The sequence below is a fragment of the Arachis ipaensis genome, chromosome B1 (assembly GCF_059453495.1).
Source record: "Arachis ipaensis isolate K30076 ecotype BB chromosome B1, ASM5945349v1, whole genome shotgun sequence".
In the NCBI taxonomy this organism is placed as follows: domain Eukaryota; kingdom Viridiplantae; phylum Streptophyta; class Magnoliopsida; order Fabales; family Fabaceae; genus Arachis; species Arachis ipaensis.
The window spans coordinates 44,808,890-44,826,548 of NC_142436.1; the positions used below are offsets into that span (position 1 = coordinate 44,808,890).

Below are 17,659 nucleotides of genomic sequence, written 5' to 3' on the forward strand. Positions count from 1 at the left end.
ATATCCACTTTCGGGCCCACTTGGTGTGTGTTTGGGCTGAGCATTGAAGCATTTTCGTGTAGAGACTTTTCCTAGAGTTAAACGCCAGCTTTTGTGCCAGTTTGGGCGTTTAACTCCCACTTTGGTGCCAGGTCCGGCATTTAACGCTGGGAATTCTGATGCTTACTTTGAACGCCAGTTTGGGCCATCAAATCCTGAGCAAAGTATGGACTATTATATATTTCTGGAAAGCCCTGGATGTTTACTTTCCAACGCAATTGAGAGCGCGCCAATTGGGCTTCTGTAGATCCAGAAAATCCACTTCGAGTGCAGGGAGGTCAGAATCCAACAGCATCTGCAGTCCTTTTCAACCTCTAAATCAGATTTTTGCTCAGGTCCCTCAATTTCAGCCAGAAAATATCTGAAATCACAAAAAAACACACAAACTCATAGTAAAGTCCAGAAAAGTGAATTTTAAATAAAGACTAATAAAAATATAATAAAAACTAACTAAAACATGCTAAAAACATACTAAAAACAATGCCAAAAAGCGTATAAATTATCCGCTCATCACAACACCAAACTTAAATTGTTGCTTGTCCCCAAGCAACTGAAAATAAAATAGGATAAAAAGAAGAGAATATACAATGAATTCAAAAAATATCTATGAAGATCTGTATTAATTAGATGAGCGGGGCTTTTACCTTTTTGCTTCTGAACAGTTTTGGCATCTCACTTTATCCTTTGAAGTTCAGAATGATTGGCATCTATAGGAACTCAGAATCCAGATAGTGTTACTGACTCTCCTAGTTAAGTATGTTGATTCTTGAACACAGTTACTTTATGAGTCTTGGCCGTGGCCCTAAGCACTTTGTTTTCCAGTATTACCACCGGATACATAAATGCCACAGACACATAACTGGGTGAACCTTTTTAGATTGTGACTCAGCTTTGCTAGAGTCCCCAATTAGAGGTGTCCAGGGTTCTTAAGCACACTCTTCTTTTTGCTTTGGACCTCAACTTTAACCGCTCAGTCTCAAGTTTTCACTTGACACCTTCACGCCACAAGCACATGGTTAGGGACAGCTTGTTTTAGCCGCTTAGGCCAGGATTTTATTCCTGTGGGCCCTCCTATCCACTGATGCTCAAAGCCTTGGATCCTTTTTATCACCCTTGCCTTTTGGTTTAAAGGGGTATTGGCTTTTTCTGCTTGCTTTTTCTCCTTTTTTTTTGCATATATCTCTTTTTTTTTCTGCAAGCTTTTCACTGCTTTTTCTTGCTTCAAGAATCAATTTTATGATTTTTCAGATCATCAGATAACATTTCTCCTTTTCCTTTCATTCTTTCAAGAGCCAACAATTTTAACATTCATAAACAATCAAATTCAAAAATATGCACTGTTCAAGCATTCATTCAGAAAAACAATAGCATTGCCACCACATCAAGATAATTAAACTGTTTTAAAATTTGAAATTCATGCACTTCTTTTTCTTTTTCCATTAAAAATATTTTTCATTTAAGAAAGGTGATGGATTCATAGGACACTCATAGCTTTAAGGCATAGACACTAAGACACTAATGATCATAAGACACAAACATAGATAAACATAAGCATAAAAAATTCGAAAAACAGGAAAGTAAAGAACAAGGAGATTAAAGAACGGGTCCACCTTAGTGATGGCGGCTTGTTCTTCCTCTTGAAGATCTTATGGAGTTCTTGAGCTCCTCAATGTCTCTTCCTTGCCTTTGTTGCTCCTCTCTCATGATTCTTTGATCTTCTCTAATTTCATGGAGGAGGATGGAATGTTCTTGGTGCTCCACCCTTAGTTGTCCCATGTTGGAACTCAATTCTCCTAGGAAAGTGTTGATTTACTCCCAATAGTTTTGTGGGAGAAAGTGCATCCCTTGAGGCATCTCAGGGATTTCATGATGAGGAATTTCCTCATGCTATGTCCATGAGTGGGATCTCTTGTTTGCTCCATCCTTTTCTTAGTGATGGGTTTGTCCTCATCAATGAGGATGTCTCCCTCTATGTTAATTCCAACTGAATTACAGAGGTGACAAATGAGATGAGGGAAGGCTAACCTTGTCGAGGTAGAGGACTTGTCCGCCACCTTATAGAGTTCTTGGGATATAACCTCATGAACTTCTACTTCCTCTCCAATCATGATGCTATGAATCATGATGGCCCGGTCTATAGTAGCTTCGGACCAGTTGCTAGTGGGAATAATTGAACATTGGATAAACTCCAACCATCCCCTAGCCACGGGCTTGAGGTCATGCCTTCTTAAATGAACCGGCTTTCCTCTTGAATCTCTCTTCCATTGAGCGCCCTCTTCACAAATGTCTATGAGGACTTGGTCCAACCTTTGATCAAAGTTGACCCTTCTAGTGTAGGGGTGTTCATCTCCTTGCATCATGGGCAAGTTGAATGCCAACCTTACATTTTCCGGACTAAAGTCTAAGCGTTTCCCCCGAACCATTGTAAGCCAATTCTTTGGGTCCGGGTTCACACTTTGATCATGGTTCTTGGTGATCCATGCATTGGCATAGAACTCTTGAACCATTAAGATCCCGACTTGTTGAATGGGGTTGGTAAGAACTTTCCAACCTCTTCTTCGGATCTCATATCGGATTTCCGGATATTCACTCTTTTTGAGTTTGAAAGGGACCTCGGGGATCACCTTCTTCATGGCCACAACTTCATAGAAGTGGTCTTGATGCACCCTTGAGAGGAATCTCTCCATCTCTCATGACTCGGAGGTGGAAGCTTTTGCCTTTCCTTTCCTCTTTCTAGAGGTTTCTCCGGCCTTAGGTGCCATAAATGGTTATGGAAAAACAAAAAGCAACGCTTTTACCACACCAAACTTAGAAGGTTTGCTCGTCCTCGAGCAAAAGAAGAAAGAGAAGAGTAGAAGAAGAAGAAAAATAGTGGAGATAGAGGAGGCTTTATGGTTCGGCCAAGGGGGAGAAGTGGTGTTAAGGTTGTGTAAAAATGAAGGAGTGAAGATGGGTTTGTATAGGGTGAGAGGGTTTTTGGGGAAGAGTTATTGAGGTGATTGGTGAATGGGTGAAGAAGAGAGAGAGTGGTGGGGTATATGGGCATCCTGTGGGGTCCACAGATCCTGAGGTGTCAAGGATAGCTCATCCCTACACCGAGTGGCGTGCAAAAATGCCCTTTCTGCCAATTCTGGCATTAAACGCCGGGCTGCTGCCCTTTTCTGGCGTTTAACGCCAGCTCCTTGCCCATTCCTGGCATTAAACGCCAGTCTGGTGCCCCTTTCTGGCGTTAAACGCCCAGAATGGTGCCAGACTGGGCGTTAAACGCCCATTTGCTGCCCTTACTGGCGTTTAAACGCCAGCAAGGTTTTCCTCCAGGGTGTGCTATTTTTTTCTCTGTTTTTCATTCTGTTTTTGCTTTTTCAATTGTTTTTGTGACTTCACATGATCATCAACCTACAGAAAACATAAAATAACAATGAAAAATAGATAGATATAACATTGGGTTGCCTCCCAACAAGCGCTTCTTTAATGTCAGTAGCTTGACAGTGGGCTCTCATGGAGCCTCACAGATGTTCAGAGCAATGTTGGAACCTCCCAACACCAAACTTAGAGTTTGAATGTGGGGGTTCAACACCAAACTTAGAGTTTGGTTGTGGCCTCCCAACACCAAACTTAGAGTTTGACTGTGGGGGCTCTGTTTGACTCTGTTTTGAGAGAAGCTCTTCATGCTTCCTCTCCATGGTTACAGAGGGATATCCTTGAGCCTTAAACACAAGGGATTCTTCATTCACTTGAATGATCAATTCTCCTCTGTCAACATCAATCACAGCCTTTGCTGTGGCTAGGAAGGGTCTGCCAAGGATGATGGATTCATCCATGCACTTCCCAGTCTCTAGGACTATGAAATCAGCAGGGATGTAGTGGTCTCCAACCTTTACCAAGACATCCTCTACAAGTCCATAAGCTTGTTTTCTTGAATTGTCTGCCATCTCTAGCGAGATTATTATAGCTTGTACCTCAAGGATCCCTAGCTTCTCCATTACAGAGAGAGGCATGAGGTTTACACTTGACCCTAGGTCACACAGAGCCTTCTCAAAGGTCATGGTGTCTATGGTACAAGGTATTGAAAACTTCCCCGGATCCTGTCTCTTTTGAGGTAATCTCTGCCTAGTCAAGTCATCCAGTTCTTTGGTGAGCAAAGGGGGTTCATCCTCCCAAGTCTCATTACCAAATAACTTGTCATTTAGCTTCATGATTGCTCCAAGGTACTTAGCAACTTGCTCTTCAGTGACATCTTCATCCTCTTCAGAGGAAGAATACTCATCAGAGCTCATGAATGGCAGAAGTAAATCCAATGGAATCTCTATGGTCTCAGTGTGAGCCTCAGATTCCCATGGCTCCTCATTAGGGAACTCATTGGAGCCCAGTGGACGTCCATTGAGGTCTTCCTCAGTGGCGATCACTGCCTCTTCCTCCTCTCCAAATTCGGCCGTGTTGATTGTGTTTATGGCCTTGCACTCTCCTTTTGGGTTTTCTTCTGTATTGCTTGGAAGAGTACTAGGAGGGAGTTCAGTAACTTTCTTGCTCAGCTGACCCACTTGTGCCTCCAAATTTCTAATGGAGGACCTTGTTTCAGTCATGAAACTCTGAGTGGTTTTAATTAGATCAGAGACCATGGTTGCTAAGTCAGAGTGGTTCTGGTTAGAGTTCTCTGTCTGCTGCTGAGAAGATGATGGAAAAGGCTTGCCATTGCTAAACCTGTTTCTTCCACCATTGTTGTTGTTGAAGCCTTGTTGAGGCCTCTGTTGGTCCTTCCATGAGAGATTTGGATGGTTTCTCCATGAAGGATTGTAGGTGTTTCCATAGGGTTCACCCATGTAATTCACCTCTTCCATTGATGGGTTCTCAGGATCATAGGCTTCTTCTTCAGATGAAGCGTCCTTAGTACTGCTTGGTGCAGCTTGCATTCCAGACAGACTTTGAGAAATCATATTGACTTGCTGAGTCAATATTTTGTTCTAAGCCAATATGGCATTCAGAGTATCAATCTCAAGAACTACTTTCTTCTGACTTGTCCCATTATTCACAGGATTCCTCTCAGAAGTGTACATAAATTGGTTATTTGAAACCATTTCAATGAGTTCCTGAGCTTCTGCAGGCGTCTTCTTCAGATGAAGAGATCCTCCAGCAGAGCTGTCCAATGACATCTTGGACAGTTCAGACAGACCATCATAGAAGATACCTATGATGCTCCATTCAGAAAGTATGTCAGAAGGACACTCTCTGATCAATTGTTTGTATCTTTCCCAAGCTTCATAGAAGGATTCACCTTCCTTCTGTCTGAAGGTTTGGACTTCCACTCTAAGCTTACTCAATTTTTGAGGTGGAAAGAACTTTGCCAAGAAGGCATTGACTAGCTTTTCCCAAGAGTTCAGGCTTTCCTTAGGTTGTGAATCCAACCATATCCTAGCTCTGTCTCTTACAGCAAAAGGGAATAGCATAAGTCTATAGACCTCAGAGTCAACCCCATTGGTCTTGACAGTGTCACAGATTTGCAAGAATTCAGCTAAAAACTGATGAGGATCTTCTAATGGAAGTCCATGAAACTTGCAATTCTGTTGCATCAGAGAAACTAATTGAGGCTTAAGCTCAAAGTTGTTTGCTCTAATGGCAGGGATAGAGATGCTTCTCCCATAGAAGTCGGGAGTAGGTGAAGTAAAGTCACCCAGCACCTTCCTTGCATTGTTGGCATTGTTGTTGTTTTCGGCTGCCATGTCTTCTTCTAGTTTGAAGATTTCTGCTAGGTCCTCTACAGAGAGTTGTGCCTTAGCTTCTCTTAGCTTTCGCTTTAAGGTCCTTTCAGGTTCAGGATCAGCCTCAACAAGAATGCCTTTGTCTTTGCTCCTGCTCATATGAAAGAGAAGAGAACAAGAAAGTATGGAATCCTCTATGTCACAGTATAGAGATTCCTTGAGGTGTCAGAGGAAAAGAAGAATAGAAGGAGGAGGTAGAAGAATTCAAACTTATCAAGAGAGATAAAATTCGAATTATTGATAATGGAGGAGTGTTAGTCCTTAAATAGAAGGATGTAAGAAGAGGGGAAGAATTAAAGTAAAAGATTTTGAAATAATTTTGAAAAATTGAAGAATGATTTTCGAAAATTAGAGTTGGGAAAGAAATAAAGTGTTTTTTTTTTAAAAAGATTTTGAAATTAGAAAAAGATATGATTGAAAACTATTTTGAAAAATATGTGATTGAAAAGATATGTTTGAAAAGATATGATTGAAAATCAATTTAGAAAAAGAAAATTTTTAAAATTAAAGTTGATTACTTGACTATCAAGAAATTAAAAGATATGATTCTAAAATTTAAAATTTGATCCTTTCTTAATAGGCAAGTAACAACTTGAAAATTTTTGAAGTAAATCTTGAATTGAAGCAGGGATTTTTGAAAATGGTAAAAATAAATATGAAATAGAAAGAAATTGATTTTGAAAGAGATATGATTGAAAAGATATGATTTGAAAAAGATTTGATTTTGAAAAAAATGAAAACTTGAAAAAAATGTGAATTAAAAACAAAATCTTCCCTCTAGTGTCATCCTGGTGTTAAACGCCCAGAATGGTGCCCATTCTGGCGTTTAACGCCCAAATCTCTACCTTTTTGGGCGTTAAACGCCCAGCCAGGTACCCTGGCTGGCGTTTAAACACCAGTTTTCCTTCTTCACTGGGCGTTTTGAACGCCCAGCTTTTTCTGTTTGATTCCTCTGCTGAATGTTCTGAATCTTCAATTCTCTGTATTATTGACTTGAAAAGACATAGTTTTGAAAAATATTTTTGAATTTTTCGATGATGAGAAACAATAAAAATGCAACTAAGATCAAATAAACAATGCATGCAGGACACCAAACTTAAAAATTTTCATATAGGAGACACTAGCAAATTGAGAATGCATATGAGAAACAACAAAACACACTAAACAAGAGAATTTAAAGATCAGAGCAAGGAAATCATCAAGAACAACTTGAAGATAAATGAAGACACATGCATGTAATTTTCGAAAAATGCAAGAAAAATAGAAACATGCAATTGACACCAAACTTAAAAATTAATACTAGACTCAAACAAGAAACATAAAATATTTTTGGTTTTTATGGTTTTAAAAATTTTTTTGTGATTTTCGAGAATTATATAGAGAAGAAAATAAAGAGAATCAAAACTTTTAATAAGAATTCCAGGAATCATTACAATGCTAGTCTAAGACTCCGGTCCAGGAATTAGACATGGCTTACTAGCCAGCCAAGCTTTCAATGAAAGCTCCGGTCCAAAACACTAGACATGGCCAATGGCCAGCCAAGCTTTAGCAAATCATTGCTAACAACAGCAAAATTGATAGAAATCAACAAGCTCTTGTGATGATAAGTTGAAACCTCGGTCCAATAAGATTAGACATGGCTTCACAGCCAGCCAGACTTCAACAGATCATCATTAAACTCTAGAATTCATTCTTAAAAACTCTGAAGAACAAAATAGAAAATCTTTTTGTATTTTTGAAAATTTTTTTTTTCGAAAAATAAAAAGGAAAAGTACCTAATCTAAGCAACAAGATGAACCGTCAGTTGTCCAAACTCGAACAATCCCCGGCAACGGCGCCAAAAACTTGGTGCACGAAATTGTGATCATCAATGGTGCCATCAACATGGTACGCACAATTGTAATCTCAATTCTTTATCACAACTTCGCACAACTAACCAGCAAGTGCACTGGGTCGTCCAAGTAATAAACCTTACGCGAGTAAGGGTCGATCCCACGGAGATTGTTGGTATGAAGCAAGCTATGGTCATCTTGTAAATCTAAGTCAGGCGGATTCAAATGGTTATGGATGATGAATGATTAAAAGATAAATAAAACATAAAATAAAGATAGAGATACTTATGTAATTCATTGGTGAGAATTTCAGATAAGCGTATGAAGATGCTTTGTCCCTTCCGTCTCTCTGCTTTCCTACTGTCTTCATCCAATCCTTCTTACTCCTTTCCATGGCAAGCTGTATGTTGGGCATCACCGTTGTCAGTGGCTACAATCCCGTCCTCTCAGTGAAAATGTTCAACGCACTCTGTCACAACACGTCTATTCATCTGTCGGTTCTCGATCATGTCGGAATAGAATCCAGTGATTCTTTTGCGTTTGTCACTAACGCCCCACAATCATGAGTTTAAAGCTCGTCACAGTCATTCAATCCTTGAATCCTACTCAGAATACCACAGACAAGGTTTAGACCTTCCGGATTCTCAAGAATGCCGCCATCAATTCTAGCTTATACCACGAAGATTCTGATTAAGGAATCCAAGAGATAAACACTCAATCGAAGGTAGAACGGAGGTGTTTGTCAGGCACACGTTCATAGGTGAGAATGATGATGAGTGTCACGGATCATCACATTCATCAAGTTGAAGAACAAGTGATATCTTAGAACAAGAACAAGCTGAATTGAATAGAAGAACAATAGTAATTGCATTGATACTCGAGGTACAGCAGAGCTCCACACCTTAATCTATCGTGTGTAGAAACTCCACCGTTGAAAATACATAAGAACATAGTCTAGGCATGGCCATGAGGCCAGCCCCAAAACTTGATCTAAGGTAGCATAGAACTACTCAAAGATTGGCCTCCAAATACAATAGCAAAAGGTCCTATTTATAGGGAACTAGTAGCTTAGGGTTTACAAAAATGAGTAAATGACGTAAATATCCACTTTCGGGCCCACTTGGTGTGTGTTTGGGCTGAGCATTGAAGCATTTTTGTGTAGAGACTTTTCCTGGAGTTAAACACCAGCTTTTGTACCAGTTTGGGCGTTTAACTCCCACTTTGGTGCCAGTTCCGGCGTTTAACGCTGGGAATTCTAATGCTGACTTTGAACGCCGGTTTGGGCCATCAAATCTTGGGCAAAGTATAAACTATTATATATTGCTGGAAATCCCTGGATGTCTACTTTCCAACGCAATTGAGAGCGTGCCAATTGGGCTTCTGTAGCTCCAGAAAATCTACTTCGAGTGCAGGGAGGTCAGAATCCAACAGCATCTGCAGTCCTTTTCAGCCTCTGAATCAGATTTTTGCTCAGGTCCCTCAATTTCAGCCAGAAAATACCTGAAATCACAGAAAAACACACAAACTCATAGTAAAGTCCAGAAAAGTGAATTTTAAATAAAAACTAATAAAAATATAATAAAAACTAACTAAAACATGCTAAAAACATACTAAAAACAATGCCAAAAAGCGTATAAATTATCTGCTCATAAAAATACATGCTAATTTAATGAATAAGTGGGTAAAGATTTGATAAAACCACGCAATTAAACACAATATAAACCATAAAATAATGGTTTATTAACCTCTCCACACTTAGACATTAGCATGTCCTCATGCTTAGTTGAAGGAGATAAAATAAATGAGTAGGAACATGTAAAAACTCATGCAATACAATGCAACCTATATATGTGAATGCAACTATATGATTCTTGTCCACTTGGTCAAAAGTAAATAAGCTCTTCAAGACAATCACAAATCAAATTCCACTAATTCAATTCTTATACAGTAACAACAGATAAAAATGCAAGAAGGTAGCTCATGAAAGCAGGGAACATAAAATTTAAGCATTGAACCCTCACTGATGATGTATATACGCTCTTAATCTCTGTAGTGTATAGGGTAATCACTCTATCCTTCTCTAATCATGCTTTCTAATTTTTTTTTGTTCTTCACCTAACCAATCAACAATATTTAGTATACCAATGCAAACATCATGAGGTCTTTTCAAGGTTGTAATGGGGCCAAGGTAAGGGTACGGATATATATATGGCTGAGTAAGCTTATAAATTGAATCCTTAATTAACCCAAGCTTCCATCTAACACACATATATATTCCATATAACTTAAATTTCACACCTAGCTACCTAGAATTTTTCCTTTCACATTTCATACTCATGTATCAACTTTTATTTTAATTTTATCATATATGCATTGATCTTTGAAATTTAACTTAGCATTGGAGAAATTTTGTCCCCTTATTTAATTATTGAAATTTTTTTTACACTAAAATAAACACAGCTTATCAATGCACATAGAATTTCAGTTTTATAGTTTCACATGAGTTGGTACCCAAATTTCCATTATATTATCATGACACATTCCCTTATTATCTTTTGTTCCCACAATTTTCCCATACCCAATTAACACATAATTCTATCTCAAGCTAACCAAAGATTCAATTGGGATATATAATTGTTTTTCCGCTTAAGGCTAGTGATGTGGTGAAATAAAAAACAAATGGGATTTAAAGGCTCAAAGTGGCTAACAAAGGTAACTTAAGGGGTAGGCTTAATTTGGATAAGTGAGATAAACAAATAATGGCCTCAATCATATGCAAGCATATAAATATATTAAACATTGGACATATAGGATGAAACAAAATACAGATTACAATCATAGAGAAGTAAACACACAAGAATAAAATATTTATAGTTAAATAATGTAACCATGTATTTAGGCTCAAAGTCTCACAGGTTGTGTGTTCTTTAGCTCAAAAATCATGTTCCAAATACAACTTCAAGCAAATTTAACATAAAAGTTTTGATTAAAATTAGTGAAATTTTGATCTAAAAATAGGGTCTTAGAAGAAACTTATTATCTTTTCAATCAAGTAGAACATGCATGCAACTAATCTATTACTATGCAATTTATCCTATTCTACAAAATAAAAACTAACTAAATAACCTATTTTATTGGTGTTAGGGAAGAGAAATTACCTCCGGAAGTCAGGTACTGACCGACCTCCCCACACTTAAGGTTTTGCACCATCCTCGGTGCCATATGTCAGGAACAAAGGTGGGCTGGTAGCAGTATCTCCACAGTTGGGACCATCATGGCTTCTTGTGCTGGTAAATAAAGTGGAGTCCGGGATGTCTGAGTCTCTGTATTTTCCTTTAAGTAGCTCCTTGAGGTATGTGAATCGGCACTTGTTACGGTGCTCTCTTAGCTTTGTTTTGTGCTCCTGCTAATCCAACCTCTCAAGTATCTGATGGAGCAGTTGGATTGTTGTAGGTGCTTGTGGTGTTGAAGAAGGAATATCTTCAGCCAGTTCAGTAGGCTTGCTTGTAGTTACGTTTGGAGATCTGATATATTTCCCGTTAGGGACGTACTGATCATCCTATGGGAGCATGGCTTTGGTGTCCCCAACTTTGTAGGAGACTCTGGCTGCTGAGACAAGATCTGAGACCAAGGCGGGAAAAGGTAAGTTGCCCGCAATTTGTACGTGTTCCATGGCATTCCGGATGTGTCTTGGTAGGTTCAGAGGCTGGTCGGTAAGGATGCACCATAATAGAACGGCCATGTCTGCAGTGAAGGAAGACTCGTGAGTGCTCGAAAAGACGTAATGGGACATAATCTGTGCCCATACACGAGCCTCCAAGGTAAGTGCAGAAGCCGATATCCCCTTAGGTCAGAAACGATGGTATCCGTAGATCCATCTGCTGCCAGGTAGTGCGATAACTCTGAGAACAGCATCCCAGTTAAATTAGTACATCTGGCGCTTGAGTGAGGCTTTTTGAAATGTGTCCAGTCCTTCTGGAGTAAGGGGGAGATCTAGAGCTCGTTGAATGGCCTCTTCTGTAATGGGGACCTGTTTCTGACGGATGTAGACAGACTGCAGGGTTGGCAGGCGGAAATTAGAGTAGAACTCGACTACCCAGGAAAGATTGACCTGCCGTGGCTGTTTCTGTAGGAAACCCCATTGTCTTCTTTCAATTTGCGGCTCAACAAATTCAGAAATACGGGTTGGGAGGATAAGAAGGTATTCGTTGTTGTAACTCCTTTCTACCAGGATGGGGAACATCTGCTCACAGTAGCGATTGGTGAATCGTGCAGTGTCCTTTGCTGGGAAGGCTCTCTCTTTTTCATCAACCTTTATAATCCTCTTAATCCTTTTTGTTGAGGGCTTAACTGCAGTTGAAGATGGCTTGGCCACTAAAGCTCGTTTGGTTCCTCTCCTTGCTGTTGATTTGGGAGTAGCTTTCTCCTTGCCTTTCTTGGTGGCCATCCTAAAAGAAAGAAAAGAGAAAGTATGTTAAAATGTCAAGGGATAGAGCAAGGAAGAAGTCGGGGAAGGTGGTAATCAATGCACATTAAAAGATGAATGATGTTAACACATGGTCATGACTATATGGGAAAAATCATCAACGGAAAATAGCAAGTGCATACGATGACAATTAAATGCAAGGTGTTTATTGGCATGCAAGCAAAGGCATGAGTAGCATAGATCAAGTATTCAATGTCCAAGTTAGATTACCAAGCCTTTCAAATTGATAATTTATTTGTAACGACAATTATATTTAAATAATAAAATAAAAGAAGGGTTTTTGTGAAAAGTAAGCATTTAGAGTAGTAGAATAAAAGATATCGAAAAACAGTGCACAATGCCATACGGGCATTTTCACAAACACATAGCATGCATGGTGAATAAGCTATTGAAAGTATTAAATTGAAACATGCAAGCAACCCTATCAAATTAATATATAATTGCCAAACAAATCCTTAACAAACCACAAGCAAATCATAAGGAATAATAATGACCCTAAGAAATTTTCAACACCAATTAAAAGAAAAAGAAAGAAAAAGAAAACATGGATAATGAAAGAGAAAAGAAAAAGAAAAGAAGAAGAAAACATAAATTAAGAAGAAGAATAGAAAAGTAAGGAGGGAAGAAGAAAAGAAAAACCTTGTTAATGGTGGTGAGAGAGAGAAAGTAGAAAGTGAAAAAGAAGGAAGAAGAAGAAAAGGGAAGAAAATAATGAGGGAAAAGAAAAAGTAGGATTAGGGGAAGAGAAAGATAAGATATGTTGGCAGATTAGGATAAGCTAGGCGGCGCAAGCGATGCGGACGCGTGGGGTACGCGTTCGCGCGGATGGCGCTTATATGAATCGACGCGGTCACGTCGGTCACGCGGACGCATGACTCGTTTTGTGCTACTGGCGCGAGGGCAGCCTCGTGCTCGCACAACTCTCTGTTCAAAACTCATTATTGCCAAATTCCAAGGTGACGCGTTCGTGTAGTTGACGCGATCACGTGGGTGGCCAATATTGGGATATGACGCGGACGCATGGGGCACGCATTTGCGTTGTAAGGTTTGTGCGTCTAGCGCCAGTCCAGCCCCACTCCAGCACAACTTTTGGCCATGCACCCTTTTTTACGTCGATTTTTAGGTCACGCATCTGCGTGGGTGACGCGGATGCGTGGGAGGCATTATTCCCACATGATGCGGATGCGTCGGTGACGCGGTTGCGTGGGGCGATTTGTGCCAAAGGCACGCCTCCAGCCACGCTCCCGCGTGACTTTCTGTCGCGTTGCGAGCCCATTTTTTTTATATGCAAATGTGCAAATGAAGATGCAAACTGAATGTGCGAATAATGAGAAGAGTTATTGAAAAAGAAAATTAAGAAGAAAGAAAGGAACGATCATACCATGGTGGGTTGTCTCCCACCTAGCACTTTGCTTTAACGTCCTTAAGTTGGACGCTCCATTAGCTCAGTCTTCTGCTGTGGGTGGATCCTCCAAGAGGAAGATCTCTAGCTCATTGGGTTTCGTCACCTTCTCACCATGAAATAGCTTTAAGCGATGCCCGTTAACTTTGATGAATTCAGAGCTTGAAGGATGACTCAGATGGAAGACTCCGTATGGCTCAGCTTTCTCTACTCTATATGGACCTTCCCATCTTGATCTTAACTTGCCTGACATGAGCCTCAGTCTAGAGTTGTAAAGGAGGACAAAGTTTCCAGGTTGGAACTCTCTCCTCTTGATGTGCTTATCATGCACAGCCTTCATCTTTTCCTTGTACAGCCTTGAGTTCTCATAAACTTCTAGGTGAAGGCTTTCTAATTCTTGCAGTTGCAACTTCCTTTCAGCTCTGGCTTTCTCAAATCGCATATTTCACTCCTTTACTGTCCAAAAAGCTTTGTGCTCTACCTCAACTGGGAGGTGACAGGCTTTTTCATAAACTAAGCGGAAGGGACTCATCCCAATGGGTGTCTTGTATGCCGTTCTGTATGCCCAGAGTGCATCTTGTAGCCTGGTGCTCCAGTCTCTTCTATGAGGTTTGACTATCTTCTGCAATATACTCTTTATCTCTCTGTTAGACACCTCAGCTTGCCCATTAGTCTGGGGATGGTAGGCTATTGCCACTTTATGAACTATCCCATGCTTCTTCAGTAATCCTGTTAGTTTCCTGTTACAGAAATGGGTGCCTTGATCGCTCACGATTGCTCGTGGTAATCCAAAGCGACAAATAATGTGGTTTCTAACAAAGGAAACAATAGTGTTAGCATCATCAGTGCGGGTAGGAATTACTTCCACCCATTTAGAAACGTAATCTACAGCTAACAATATATAAAAATGACCATTACAATTTGGAAATGGACCCATGAAGTCAATGCCCCAAACATAAAAAATTTCACAGAAAAGTATAGTCTGTTGAGGCATCTCATCCCTCTTGGATATATTACCAAACATTTGGCATGGGGAACAAGATTTACAAAATTTAGCAGCGTCTTTAAAAAGAGTAAGCCACCAGAATCGACAGTCTAAGATTTTTCTAGCTGTTTTTTGAGGGCCAAAATGTCCTCCACTCTTAGATGAGTGGTAGGCCTCTAAAATGGACTGGAATTCTGATTGAGGCACACATCGTCTAATTACCTGGTCAGCGCCACATCTCCATAAATATGGGTCATCCCATATATAATATTTGGACTCGCTTTTCAGCTTGTCTCTTTGATGCTTAGTAAAGTTTGGAGGAAAGGTACGGCTAACTAGATAATTAGCTACAGGCGCATACCAAGGGACTACTTCAGATACTGCTTGTAAGTTATCAAACGGAGAATTATCATTTATAGGAGTGGCGGTATCCTTAATGTGCTCAAGGCGAATCAAGTGGTCTGCCACTAGATTCTGGGTACCACTCCTATCCTTAATTTCTAAATTAAATTCTTGTAGTAGTAGTATCCAACGTATAAGCCTTGGTTTGGACACCTTTTTAGCTAATAAATACTTTAGAGCTGCGTGGTATGAGTACACTACTACTATAGTACCAAGTAAATAGGCTCAGAATTTATCCAGAGCAAAAATAATAGCAAGAAGCTCTTTCTCAGTAGTAGTGTAATTAGACTGAGCTGTGTCTAAAGTCTTAGACGCGTAAACAATTACAAAAGGGTCCTTACCTTCACGCTAAGCCAGCGCTGCTCCTACTGCATGGTTGGAAGCATCGCACATGATTTCAAATGGCTGGCTCCAGTCTGGTCCTCTCACAATTGGAGCTTGAGTCAGGGCGGTCTTCAGCTTATCAAACGCTTGTTTGCAATCCTCACTGAACTCGAACTCAATATCTTTCTGCAGTAGTCTGGATAAGGATAGTGCTACCTTACTGAAGTCCTTAATGAATCTCCAGTAAAAACCTGCATGGCCAAGAAACGAACAGACTTCCCTCACAGAGGAGGGGTAAGGTAAACTAAATATAACATCCACCTTTGTTGGATCTACAAAAATGCCAGTATTAGACACAATATGTCCTAGTACAATCCCTTGTTTTACCATAAAGTGACATTTTTCAAAATTCAATACAAGGTTCGTACTGACACATCTATCTAATACTCTAGATAAACTATCCAAGCAAAGGCTAAAAGAATCACCATAAACGCTAAAATCGTCCATAAAAACCTCCATACAGTCCTCAATAAGGTCAGAGAAAAGACTCATCATGCACCTTTGGAAAGTAGCTGGTGCATTGCACAAGCCAAAAGGCATTCTCTTATAAGCATAAGTGCCAAATGGACATGTAAAAGTAGTCTTTTCCTGATCTTCAGGAGCTATATGGATCTGGAAATAGCCTGTGTAACCATCTAAAAAGCAATATTGTGATTTACCTGACAGGCGATCCAGCATTTGATCAATGAATGGAAGGGGGTAGTGATCCTTACGAGTAGCCTGGTTGAGGTGCCTGTAATCAATGCAGACCATCCAGGCGTTCTGTACTCTGGTTGCTATGAGCTTTCCATGCTCATTCTTCACTGTGGTGACTCCAGACTTCTTGGGTACCACTTGTACTGGGCTTACCCATTCACTGTCTGAGATGGGGTAAATGATATCCGCCTCAAGTAGTCTGGTCACTTCCTTTTTGACAACCTCTAAGATAATGGGATTTAGTCTTCTCTGGGGTTGACGAACAGGCCTAGCTCCCTCTTCTAAAAATATTCTGTGCTCACAAACTTGAGGGTTGATGCCTTCTATGTTTGCCAAGCTCCATCTAATTGCTTTCTTGTGTTTCCTCAGCACACTGAGTAGCTGTTCTTCTTGTTAGGAAGTGAGTTCCCTTGCAATGATAACTGGAAACTTCTGCTTGTCCTCAAGGTAAGCATACTTGAGGTGTGGAGGGAGGGGCTTTAATTCTTATTTCTGCTCATGGTCAGGCTCTGAATTATCTGGGGCTGGTGATAATGGCAAAGTACCCTCATTGTCCTCTGAAGATGTCCCCACACTTGGACCTCGTCCTGTGTACTTCTCTTCTAATTTCTCCTAGTGAACTTCAGCCACAGTTTCATCTATGACGTCACACTGGGAGATAGAATGATCATCCAGAGGGTGCTCCCTAGCTCGATTTAAACTGAATTTCACTATTCTGCCATCTATTTCAAAGGAATAAGTTCCAGAAAATGCATCCAGCTTGAACTTTGAAGTCTTCAGGAATGGTCTTCCAAGCAGGATTGATGATGGCCTTCCTGAGTCATTGGGGGCATTTCCAGGATATAGAAGTCAATGGGAAATGTGAGCCCCTTAATGCTCATTAATACATCTTCAGCAATTCCAACCACTGTAATAATGCTTTTATCTGCTAACACAAAATGAGCTGCCAACCTTTTTAAGGGAGGGAGCCTCAAAGTATCATATATAGATAAAGTTATTATACTGACACATGCTCCTAAATCACACATGCAGTCAGAAAATATCACACCACCAATAGTATAATTAACCATACATGGACCTGGATCACTACACTTTTCAGGTATACCTCCCATTAAAGCAGATATAGAACTACCTAAATGAATAGTTTCTAATTCATTAATTTTGTCTTTATGTATACATAAATCCTTTAGAAACTTTGCGTATTTAGGTACCTGCTGAATAACATCAAAAAGGGGAACAGTTATCTCAACCTTTTTGAATATTTCTACCATTTTGGGATCAAGTTCCATCTACTTCCTGGGCTTCCTTGCAATTTGTGGAAATAGAATAGGGAGGGCATTTCCTGCAGGGTCTGCCTCCTTTGGTGCTTCCTTCTGTGGTTGAGCTTCTTCTTCTTCAACCATGTCTTGTATGTCCTCTTCCTCTTCAGCATCCTCTACTTTCACCACCTCTTCAGCTGAGGTGTGTTCTGATGGGTTTGGCTCCTCTTGATTCCTCTCTTGCAGTGTGGTTCCGGACCTTAGGGTGATGGCATTGATGCCACCCTTTGGATTGGGCAATGGTTGAGAGGGGATTCCACTGGAGCTCATAGGCTGGTTGTTAGAGTTATTTAGTGATCCAATCTATGATACAAGAGCTTGCAAGGTAGAGTTCAGACCATTTAGAGTAGAAGTAAGG

At 40.1% G+C, this 17,659-nt stretch overlaps 1 non-coding gene across 1 annotated transcript; it reads left to right on the top strand.

The window, feature by feature from the left end:
- Positions 1-5,247: 5,247 nt before the first annotated feature.
- LOC148576400 (small nucleolar RNA R71) lies at positions 5,248-5,351 on the top strand. Its single transcript, XR_015903720.1, has one exon. It is a non-coding gene; the product is annotated as a small nucleolar RNA R71 (small nucleolar RNA).
- Positions 5,352-17,659: the final 12,308 nt, after the last annotated feature.